This window comes from Vombatus ursinus, unplaced genomic scaffold, assembly GCF_900497805.2.
Source record: "Vombatus ursinus unplaced genomic scaffold, bare-nosed wombat genome assembly UNPS02014775.1, whole genome shotgun sequence".
Taxonomy (NCBI): domain Eukaryota; kingdom Metazoa; phylum Chordata; class Mammalia; order Diprotodontia; family Vombatidae; genus Vombatus; species Vombatus ursinus.
This window is the reverse complement of record NW_020954553.1, coordinates 5234193-5246140: the sequence shown is the minus strand read 5'-3', so window position 1 is coordinate 5246140 and position 11948 is coordinate 5234193.

Genomic DNA, 11948 nt, shown 5'->3' with positions numbered 1-11948 from the left:
TTCATAGAGAGTTGGATATGACTGAAACAATTCAACAACAATAGAAATAATTGGAAATATGCATACATATAACTTTAATTACAAATTTATGTTCCCTGCTTTAAGAAAATCCAGTAATTGAAAATAAAAAAATTATAAACCAAATAATTGGGGATTATTATTCACATACAAGTTTGTTTCAGGCATTATGTAACATCTTTGTTTTTAGTCTTTGCTGCCTCTAATCCCTGCTCCTAGAGACACTGAGGTCCTGGGGACTAGGCTGATTAGTTGTCCACACTGAGTTGGTTTTGATGTAATGAACCCTTAGGAGTAGGAGGCTGCCAGATTGCCTAAGGCAGGGCAAGCTGGCCCTGGTCAAAAACAGAGCAAGTCAAACTTCCATGCTTATCAGCAGTTGCCCCTGCCCTTTCAGCCTGAGTGAGATAGGGAGACCCCATTTTTTAAAAAAAGAAAAAATGTTGTTTGTTGTTCCAGTACTTAGCACAGTACCTGACACTTAATGTTTATTGACTTAATTAATTAATGCTTAATATTTATTGTCTAATTACTTTAGAAAATGGAAAATTATGAATAGTTATTTACATAAGAAGACATCTGAGCTATTAATTGTCATGTGAAAAATGCTGTAAATCAGTGATGCTAAATTCACATAGAAATGATACCTGGGGTCAGCATATTGACTTAGAAAAGCACAAATTAACATTATCTATGTAGTGTTATATATTTAATTATTTTGTTAAACATTTCCCAACTATATTTTAATTTGGTTGGTCCTGGAGAGTTTGACACCTCTACTTTAAACCACTACTAATCAGAGAAATGCAACTGAAGTACCACCTTATACCCATTAGCTCAGCAGAGCTGACAAAAAAAAAATGACAAATATTGAAGGGCTGTGGGAAAACAAGCATATCAATGTACTGTTGGTGGAATTGTGAACTGGTTCAGGCATTCTGGAGAGCAATTTGGAACTATGCCCCAAAAGCTATTAAATTATACATACCCTTTGACCCAGCAATACTGCTACTAGGTTTGTGCCCCAAAGAGATCAAAGGAAAAAAGACCCATATGTGCAAAAATATTTACTGCAGCTCTTTTCATGGTGGCAAAAATTTGGAAACTGAGGGGTTGCTCTTCAATTGGGGAATAGCATAATAAGTTATGTTATGTATATGTACATGTATGATCTATATTTCACATATTTTCATATATGAAAAGGTGAAGGGGATGGTTTCAGAGAAACCTGAAAAGATTTATATGAACTGATACATAGTGAAATGGGCAGAATCAGGAGAATAATTTATATAGTGATAGCAACATTGTAAAGATAATCAACTTTGAAAGACTCAGGAACTGGTCAGCACAATGGCCAACCACAGTTCCAAAGGACTAATGATGAAACATACTGTCCACTGTGATGTATTCAGAGGAGAGACTGAGATAAATCTTTTTTTTTTTTTTGGCACATAGCCAGAGTGACAATTTGTTTTGCTTGACTATACTTATTTTTAGTAATGAACTCAGAGTGCCGATTGAGAAATATTTCCTTTTCTTTACATTGCAATATGGGAATTTGTTTTGTTTGACTGGACATGTTTGTAATGAGTTTGTTTTGTTTTGTTTGTTTTCTTAACAAGGAAAGAGGGAAGGTGGAGGTGGTTAGGAGAGAATGTGAGCCTGAAAATAAAATACAATTCAATTTTTTTTAAAAGTTGCAGAGAGGCCAAGATAGTTGAGGATAAAAAAAAACCTTCAGATTTAATAATTAAGAGATTACTTGGTAACCTTGGAGAGAGAGAGTTTTGGTTGAATGGCAGTTATAAATCAGATTGCAGAGGAGGGGTAGGGATTGAGGAGTTTTCCTATAAGAGTGAGGAAATACAGAATCAAAATATGAGAAATAGCCAGTAGATCATGAGATAACATATATAAAGCACTTTGCAAACCTTAAAACTCTATGTAAATGATAGCTATTATCATTATTAGAAGAGATTGCAGATTGAAGAGAGGCATTGATTGAAGGAGCAACTTCTAGAGAAGGAGAGAGAGAATAAAATGGAGGCCATGAATAAGGGTTGACTTTAGCAAGGAGAAAGACCACCTCTTTGTCAAAGATTGGAGTAAAGAAGGAGAGAATGGGTGATGATGGAAGAGTGTTGAGGTGTGGAGTAGAGGAAAAGAAGAACCTTGTAATGGCCTCAACTTTTTGAGTAGAGTAAGAGGTAAACTCTCCTGCTGAGAGAGGAGGGTGCAGTAGTTTAGGAGGATTTGAGGAGAAAAAGAAATGCCAGAGCACCTGTGTTCCATTTGGATTAGCTTTGGGGGGAGTAGAGTAGAAAATCAGTTGTGAGAGCACAGTTGAGATTAGGCACTTTAAATTTATTGAACATTTACCTCTAGTCAGTACAGTAAGGTGACTTCTTTCCACTGTGTTCAGCAGTAGGATTGAAAAAAGCAAATGGTGTAGTAACTGAAGTTTGGAAGTTTCCAAGATATGAATAGACACAGGAAAAGAGTTTCCAAAATAGAGGATCCAGTATAGATGAACCAATTCCGGGGATGGGGAACCTGCAGCCTCGAAGCCACATGTGGCCTTAAGTGTGGCCCTTTGACTGAATCCAAACTTCACAGAACAAACAAGAGGATTTAAACTTAGCATATACTTAAAACCTCAAACTATACCTAACAAGTTCATAATTTCACATATGATCCTCTCTTTTATTCTTTGTATATTGAAATTTATAAACATTTGTTTGCTGATGTTTCTTGAGTCATAATAAATATTTTTAATAAAAAAAATCAGTTTAAGAAGATTGTGGCAGAGAAGGAACTTTGGCAAGATGGGGGAAGATGTAATGCAAGAGGGGGATATTATGGTTCCAGATCCTAGAAGTGGGATATTGATGGGTAATGATGCCCTCAAGGCTGGGCAGCTGGGGTGAAGTAAAGGCATGAGTCCTGAGGGTTGAAGAAGCTGATTAAGAAGGCCCAAATGTTGGGCCAGAGACTTTGGGTCAGGGAGGCTTCCACATCCAGTCTTGGGTCCTGGGTGGTTACTGGGGTTGAGCTGTTGGTACACAATGATTACAAGCACAGGATATGGGAAGTTTTGCATCTGCTTGTTTTGCTTTGCAGCCTACTGCCACTTAGGCATTTCCCAAGTACCTAGGCACTCAGCAGTAACAAATCTCTGAGGTGTTAGGGTGGTGACACTGGACAAATTAGGCACAGTCAGCAAGAGATTTTGGAGTGAGGTGCCTTCCAGATCTTGTCTCTGAAAGGGACTCAAACTAAGCCTTCACCTTCCTGGAACCAAGGAAGGAGAAGGAAGAAGTTAGTGATAGGGCAGGGACTGGGGTGTTCCTGGAGGCGCAACTGGCCTGTGAGCTCCGTAGTATTAAAAGGTTTGTATTAGTATATCATAGGGTGGTAGCTGAAATGAACAGGTGATAACTAGGAGGAGGGAAGCTGTAAAAGAAGGGAAAGGGAAAGCATTCATTGAAAGAAGAGAACCAAAGGGAATGATATTCAGGAACACTCTTCTCTTTTGAACCCACATTTGAAATTCAGGAGGAATGGTATGAAAAGGAGTCTATTAGCAATAGCTCTCATTTTTACAAAGTGTTTTGGTCACAACAACCCTGTGAGGTAGGTGATACAAATATGATTGTCTCCGTTTTACAGATAAGGGAGTAGAGACTCAGAGGGGTGAAAGGACTTGCCTAGGTCACACAACTAGTAACTGTTGGAGCTGAAATTTAAACCCAAGCCTTTCTTTACTCCAAGTACTTTCCAATATACCACATTCCCTCTATAATACTGCTCTAAAAAAGAGAGAAATCGGATTCTTAAACCAGCTGTTTAGAATTTAAGTCTGTACTTGATAGACACACTACTGAATTATCAAAAGGTTGTAGGTCTTCCCTTGTTCTCTGAGATTGAACTGGTAGAAGCGAGGGCCTCCACTGAGATTTCTCTTGTGTTGCAGACTTGATTGGAGCAACGGAGATCCGCAACTTTGATGAAAATGCAGATAGCAAGAGGTAACCTATTGGTTAGTCAAACTAAAATATAACATTCAAATTAGGTTGAGAGAGAAATTATTATTTAACTTTGTGAAAGTATAGCAACATGCTTAGTTTGGATCTCACCCATTTGTAATTTGTGATTTTTGTTGTTGTTGTTATTCAGTCATTTGTGTTTAACTCTTCATGGGTTTTTTTTGTGTTTTTGTTTTGTTTTGTTTTGGCAAAGATAATGGAGTGCTTTGCCATTGCCTTCTCCAGCTCATTTTACAGATTGAGGAAACTGAAGTAAACAGGGTTGAGTGAATTGCCTAGGGTCACACAGCTAATAAGTGTCTGAGGTCAAATTTGAACTCAGGTCTTCCTGACTCTACATCCAATGATCTATCTACTGAACTACCTAGCTGCCCAATTTGTAATTATTTAGGCGTAAACTAAGTTAACTAAAATTTGCTTTTGTGCTATCTGTGAAATAAGAATTTGCTAAACAAAATAAAAATGTAAAGATTTTAAGAGGGACATCTAACCTAAAAAATCATATAATTTCAGCACAGAAATGGATTGTAGAGATAAGCTTGTCTGATTCCCTCAATTGGTATTTAAATCTTTTACAAAATGTATCAGTCTCTCTAGGTTTATTACACATGACTTTCCTTCATATTTTCTGTATCCCAGGCAAGCTGGTCTAATTGTTCTCACCCAAGATATGCATTCTGTGTATCTCCACCTCTTTGTGTTTGAATAGTCTGGTCTCCATAATACAATACCCTCCTTTCTCACTTCTGCTTAGTAGATCCCTAACTTTCTTCAAGGTCCAACCCAAGTGCTACCTCCAAATAAGGCCTATCCCAGTGTCCCTGCAATGCAAATTTCCTCTTCCCTTCTCCCAGTAATGACTTTGTATTTCTTCTTTGAAAAAATTTTTTGTGTTTACTCATAACTATTTATTTACATGTTGTTTTCCTCTGATAGAATGTAAATTCTTTGAGGAGTAAGGACTTTCATTTTAATCTTTTTATTCTCAGGCACCTAGCCCAGTGACTGGCACATAACTAGTTTAATAAATGCTTGTGATACCAAAATAAAGTCAAAATGGGTAGACAATTTAGATATAAAGGCTGATACTATAAGCAAATTGGGAGAACAAAAAACAGCGTACCTTTCAGATTTATAGAGAAGGGAAGAATTTATGATCAAACAAGAGACAGAGAATATGAAATGCAAAATGGATAATTTTGATTACATTAAATTGAAGTTTTTGTACAAACAAAGCTAATGCAACCAAGATTAGAAGGGAAGCAGAAACTAGTGTCTCTGATAAGGGCCTCATTTCTAAAATATATAGAGAACTAAGTAAAGTTTATAAGGATACCAGCCATTCCCCAACTGATAAATGGTCAAAGGATATGATTAGGCAGTTTTCAGTGGAAGAAATTAAAGCTATCTAGAGCCATATGAAAAAATGCTCTAAATCATTATTGATTAGAGAAATGCAAATCAAAATGACTCTGAGGTACCACATCACACCTATCAGATTGGCTAACATGACAAAATAGGAAAATGATAAGTGTTAGAGAAGTTGTGGGGAAATTGGAACACTAATATATTATTGGTGGAGTTGTGAACTGATCCAATCATTCTGGAGAGCAATTTATAACTATGCCCAATGGACTATAAAAATATGCATACCCTTTGACCCAGCAATACCACTTCTAGGGCTATATCTCAAAGAGATCATAAAAATGGGAGAAGGACCCACACGTACAAAAATATTTATAGCCGCTCTTTCTGTGGTGGCAAAGAATTGGAAATTGAGGGGATGCCCATCAACTGGGGAGTGGCTGAACACGTTGTGGTATATGAATATAATGAAATACTATTGTGCTATAAGAAATGATGAGCAAGCAGACTTCAGAAAAACCTGGAAAGACTTGTATGGACTGATGCTGAGTGAAGTGAGCAGAACCAGGAGAACATTGTACACAATAACAGCCACATTGTACAATGACTAACTTTGATAGACTTAGCTCTTCTTAGCAACGTAAGGATCTAAGACATCTCCAAAAGTCTCATGATGGAAAATGCCATCCACATCCAGAGAAAGAACTATGGAGTCTGAATGCAGATTGAAGCGTACTATTTGTTCTTTTTTTTTTCCTTCTGTTTTGTTTTGTTTCTTCTTTCTCATGGTTCCTCCCATTGGTTCTAATTCTTCTTTAAAACACAGCTAATGTGAAAATATGTTTAATAGGAATATATGTAGAGCCTTTATCAGATTGCGTGCTGTCTTGAGGAGGGAGGGGGAAAAAATTTAAAATTCAAAACTTTATGGAAGGGATAGCTAGGTGGCACAGTGGATAGAGTACCAGCCCTGGAGTCAGGAGGACATGAGTTCAAATCTGGCCTCAGACACATAATACTTCCTAACTGTGTGACTCTGGGCAAGTCACTTAACCCCAATTGTCTCACCAAAAAAAAAAAAGGCTTATGGAAGTGAATGTTGAAAACTAAAATGAATAAATTAATTAAAATATATATATATATATTTAAAAAAATGCTTGTTGAATGAAAGAATGAATTTTACAAATGAGAAAACTAAGGCCCAGGGAGGTTAAAATGACCTGCCTGAAGTCACCTAACTAATTAGTGGTAGAGCTAGGACCAGAACTAGGCCTTTCTGACTCATGGCCCAGGACTCTTTCAACTCTATGAGGACTTTTTAGGGCACTTTTGAACTGTCCATTTTAATTTTTTTTAATTTTTTTTTTATTTTTAGGCATTTGGGGGTAAGTGACTTGCCCAGGGTCACACAGCTAGTAAGTGTTTGGTCTGAGTCCGGATTTGAACGTAGGTCCTCCTGACTTCAGGGCTGGTGCTCTATCCACTGTGCCACCTAGCTGCCCCTAGAGCATTTTTTCATATGACTATAGATAGCTTTAACTTTTTCCTCTGAAAACTGCCTGTTCATATCCTTTGACCATTTATCAATTGGGGAATGACTTGTATTCTTATAGGTTCAACTCAGTTCTGTATATATTTTGGAAATGAGGCCTTTATCAGAGACATTGGCTGTAAAAATTGTTTCCCAGCTTTCTACTTCCCTTCTAGTCTTGGTTGCATTGGCTTTGTTTGTGCAGAAACTTTTAAATTTAATGTAATCAAAATTACCTATTTTGCATTTCATAATGTTCTCTATCTCTTGTCTGGTCATAAATTCTTCCCTTCTCCATAGATCTGATAGGTAAACTATTCCTTGCTCTCCTAGTTTGCTTACAGTATCAGTCTTTATATCTAAATCAAGTACCCATTTTGACTTTATCTTGGTATAAGGTGTAAGATGTTGGTCTATGCCTAATTTCTGCCGTACTGTTTTCAAGTTTTCTCAGCAGTTTTTGTCAAATAGTGAGTTTTTATCCCAGAAGCTGGGGTCTTTGGATTTATCAAACAGTAGATTACTATAGTCATTGACTGTTGTGTCTTGTGTATCTAACCTGTTCCACTGATCCACCACTCTATTTCTTAGCCAGTACCAAGTAGTTTTGGTAATTGCTGCTTTATAATACCATTTAAGATCTGGTACAGCTAGGCCACTTTCCCTTGCATTTCTTTTCATTAATTCCCTTGATATTCTGGAGCTTTTGTTCTTCCAGATGAATCTTGTTATTGTGTTTTCTAGCTCTTTAAAATAATTTTTGGTAGTTTGATTGGTATGGCACTGAATAAGTAATTTAATTTAAGTAGAATTGTCATTTTTACTATATTTGCTTGGCCTACCCATGAGCAACTGATGTTTTTACAGTTGTTTAGACCTGACTTTATTTGTGTGAAAAGCGTTTTGTAATTGTGTTCATATAGTTCCTGGGTTTGTTTTGTCAGGTAGATTCCCAAATATTTTATAATGTCTACAGTAACTTTAAATGGAGTTTTTCTTTCTATCTCTTGCTTTTGGGCTTTGTTAGTTATGTATAGAAATGCCAATGATTTTATGTGGGTTTATTTTATATTCTGCAACTTTGCTAAAGTCGTTTATTATTTCAAGTAGTTTTTTACTTAATTCTCTAGGATTCTCTAAGTATATCATATATCATCTGCAAAGAGTGATAGCTTTGTTTTCTTCATTGCCTATTCTAATTCCTTCAATTTCTTTTTCTTCTCTTATTGCCTACGCTAATATTTCTAGTATAATATTGAATAACAGTGGTGGTAATGGATATCCTTGTTTTACCCCTGATCTTAATGTAAATGCTTCTAGCTTGTTCTGATTACATACAATGCTTTCTGATGGTTTTAGATAGATACTACCTATCATTTTAAGGAAGACTCCATTTATTCCTATGCTTTCTAGTGCTTTTGGGTGTTGTATTTTGTCAAATGCTGTTTTTGTATCTATTGAGATAATCATACGATTTCTTTTAGTTTTGTTGTTGATATGGTCAATTATGCTGATAGTTTTCCAAATATTGAACCAGCCTTGCATTCCTGGTATAAATCCTACCTCATCATAGTGTATTATCTTCAAGATTAATTGATGTAATCTCTTTGCTAATATTTTATTTAAAATTTTTGCATCTATATTCATTGGGGAAATTGGTCTGTAATTTTCTTTATCTGTTTTGGCTCTTCCTGGTTTAGGTATCAGCACCATATTTGTATCATAAAAAGAATTTGGTAGGACTCCTTTTTCACCTACTTTCTCAACTAGTTTATAGAGTATTGGAATGAATTGTCCTTTAAATGTTTGGTAGAATTCACTTGTAATCCGTCTGGCCCTGGAGATTTTTTCTTAGGGTGTTCATTAATGGCTTGTTCAATTTCTTTTTTCTGAAATGGGGTTATTTAAGTATTTTATTTCCTCTTCTGTTAATGTGGGCAGTATATGTTTTTGTAAATATTCATCCACTTCACTAAGATAATTAAATTTATTGGCATACAGTTGGGCAAAAAAAAATTATATAATTATATAATTAAGACATCTAAGTATAATATAGGACCTGTCAGATTTCCACACAACCCTAAGATCTCTCACTACTACCCAGATCCAGAGTACTGTTTGGGTCTATTCCAGTCTGCACTTTGAAGTTTTCCTTTAAATTACTCCTTGCACCAGATCAGACCAAACTATTTGAAGCCACAGAATAAAAAAAAGTGAATAACAAGGAAGAATCCCATACATATTAAAGGCTGTGGGGAAGGGCTCCCCCTGGACAATTCACAACTCCTAAAATTATGTCTCCCCTGTAATACTCCAGCTCTTGGCCCTACTGGCTCAGTCTCCTAGCAGTTTTGGGGTGCTTCCCTTCTGTCTCAAAGGCTACGGCTTCTCTGTGGAGGTGCTATAGTCATCTACCACAGATCTGCTCACCTCTGCTGCTACTGCTGCTGCTGCCATTTGCTAGAGCTGTCTGAGGCTACTGAAACTTCTTCCATACAAGGAATTGTTATCCCTCTTTTGTGAGATTGCCCTAGCCAAAACATGCTTTGGACTAATAATCTCACTTTCAGGTCTTTTGTGTATCTAGCCTAAAGTCACATTTGGTCTGTACTTCTAAAAGCCTGTCCCTCTATCAATAACAACAACAATTTATATTTATATAATGCTTTGAGGTTTGAAAAGCTTCCTTAGAACAACTTAAAGCAGGTAGTGCAAGTATTACTATCTCCATTTTGCAAATGAAGAAATGGAGGCTCAGAAAACTAGTGATTTGTCCATGGTCACAAAACTAGTCTGTCTGAAGCAGGATCATTACTGAGGTCTTCTGACTCTGAAGTTCAACATCACTCTTTCCACTCCACCCTCATTGCCTTAGAAGCCCCACTTAGTGGCCTGGTATTAGGAAGATTGGCTTACTCCAAGGAAGTAGTTCACATGGCACTAGCCACTATGATTCATTTTTTGTATGTGGAAAAATACGATTTTTTGAGATTACAGGGATAGAAAAATAATGGACATGGCTTAGATGTCAATGGTGGCATCACCAAGATTATCTTTAGATTCAGTTTAGTCAATGTGTTTTGTTACTTCCCTCGTTTTAGAATCAACTGACCTGCCGGAAACAAAGCAACACAATCATAGACTGGACACAGAGACTCTGGCAGTAAGAAATCATGTCCAGAAAGACTCAGAAAGAAAAATGTGTGTGGAATTGGTAAGACTTTAAAGAACTGTTTTGTAATTAATAACTTCAATAGTATTATTATATTGCATGACCTTTGTAGATGTACAGTTGGTACAAATTATGTCCCAATTAGTGCAAATAATGAATCCCATTAAAGTGCTACATTATTTCAATTCATACTTTTTGAAGTTATAATTATGTGTAAAGTATGGCTATTAGTTCCAGCCCAATGGAAATATTCCATGAAAAAAATTAAAATAAAATAATATGTTTCTTTACATAATAACAAAGGATAAGAAAAATGTATTACTGATTCAAGTGAAGTAAAAGAGTAGTTAAAGAAAGTGAAATAAAAAAGACTCAATATTTTATCTAAAAATAAGTTTACACTGATGATATGATGAAACATTGTCATTTAAAACATTTTAGCAGCACAGACTGAACTGTGTTCTTCCTTTAAATCTTCATACATACACTGTTAGGCACAGAGAACTTTAATCACAGCTTGGGGAATGCACACTCCCATTCTCATACAATGAACCAAATGTAGTTGAATGACCTGGAATATTATCTAAAATCAATAATGCTTTAAATATGATATTGTTGTCCTCTAAATATTTTTCAACACCTGGGCCAAAATAGCTTGAAAACAACTTTTGTCACCCATGCTTCTTATTTTCCTGCCAAAAAATGGGAAGCAATCAATGTGCTTTAAGTATCTCAGAGCTTTTGAGACCAATTAACAAGAATTGGTTTTAATTTAAAATCTCTTTTGGCAATACCTCCCAAGAAAAGTGTGAGGCAATCTGTAGACACTTTAAATCCAGGTTGAGTGTTTTTCTTTCTTAGAACTGCAAGTTCTGGAAGGAATCTTTTTCTAGAACAAGCCTGTTTCCACAACATTAAAAATGTGTTGATCAATGTATCTGCCTTCTTTGATTTTTTTTCTTCAAGACATTGACATATTTAGCTTCATCATCCTCGTCTGCACTTGCCACCTCTCTGGTAATTTTAATGTGAAATTGAACAGGATTTTAAAATCAGTTGAAACCACCAACACTTGCGGTGAAAGTTTCTTTACTATCTCCTTTATTTCCATTTTCCTTTACTGCCTCAAGTAAGTTTGAAGCTTTTGTCTCAATGGCTGCTCTGCTAAGTAGAATGCATTTTTTATTTATTCTTATGGCATAATAATATTGCATTATGTTCATTGGCATGGCACTAATTTAAAACCAGATGGTAGCAGCTGAAAATATGGCAGGGTAAAGGTAACAGTCTCTCTGGTCAGCCTAGTTTGTTAATAGCTTTGATCTTAAGATCTCTTCTGAATCACTCAGCTTGCCTGAGAAAGATTTTCCTTAAGCTTAGCAGAATCTAAGCTGCTGTGTGCAGGAGAGGTAGTGTTTCTAGGAATATGTAACCTTAAGGAGACCTGGACTTAGATTTCCTGAAGTCCCTTTTTATGCAGGTAAAGAATTGGGGGACTCAGTCTGGAAACTATCCATAGGGAAAAGTTTATCTCCTCATATTCCACTGTAGATATACACATGTACCATGAACATACTAACACATGCACTGACAGATTATTCGTACACAAATCAATTATAAAATATATATATATATCAATTACAAATATAGACATAAGATAAAAATAAATTGATGAGACACAGAGATAAGCACAGGTACACTAACATCCAAGATACAACCAGGTGGTGTAGTGGAGAAAGTGCTGGACCCAGACTCAGGAAGACCTGAATTCAAGTCCATCCTTAAACACTTACTAGCTGTGTAATCCTGGGTAAAT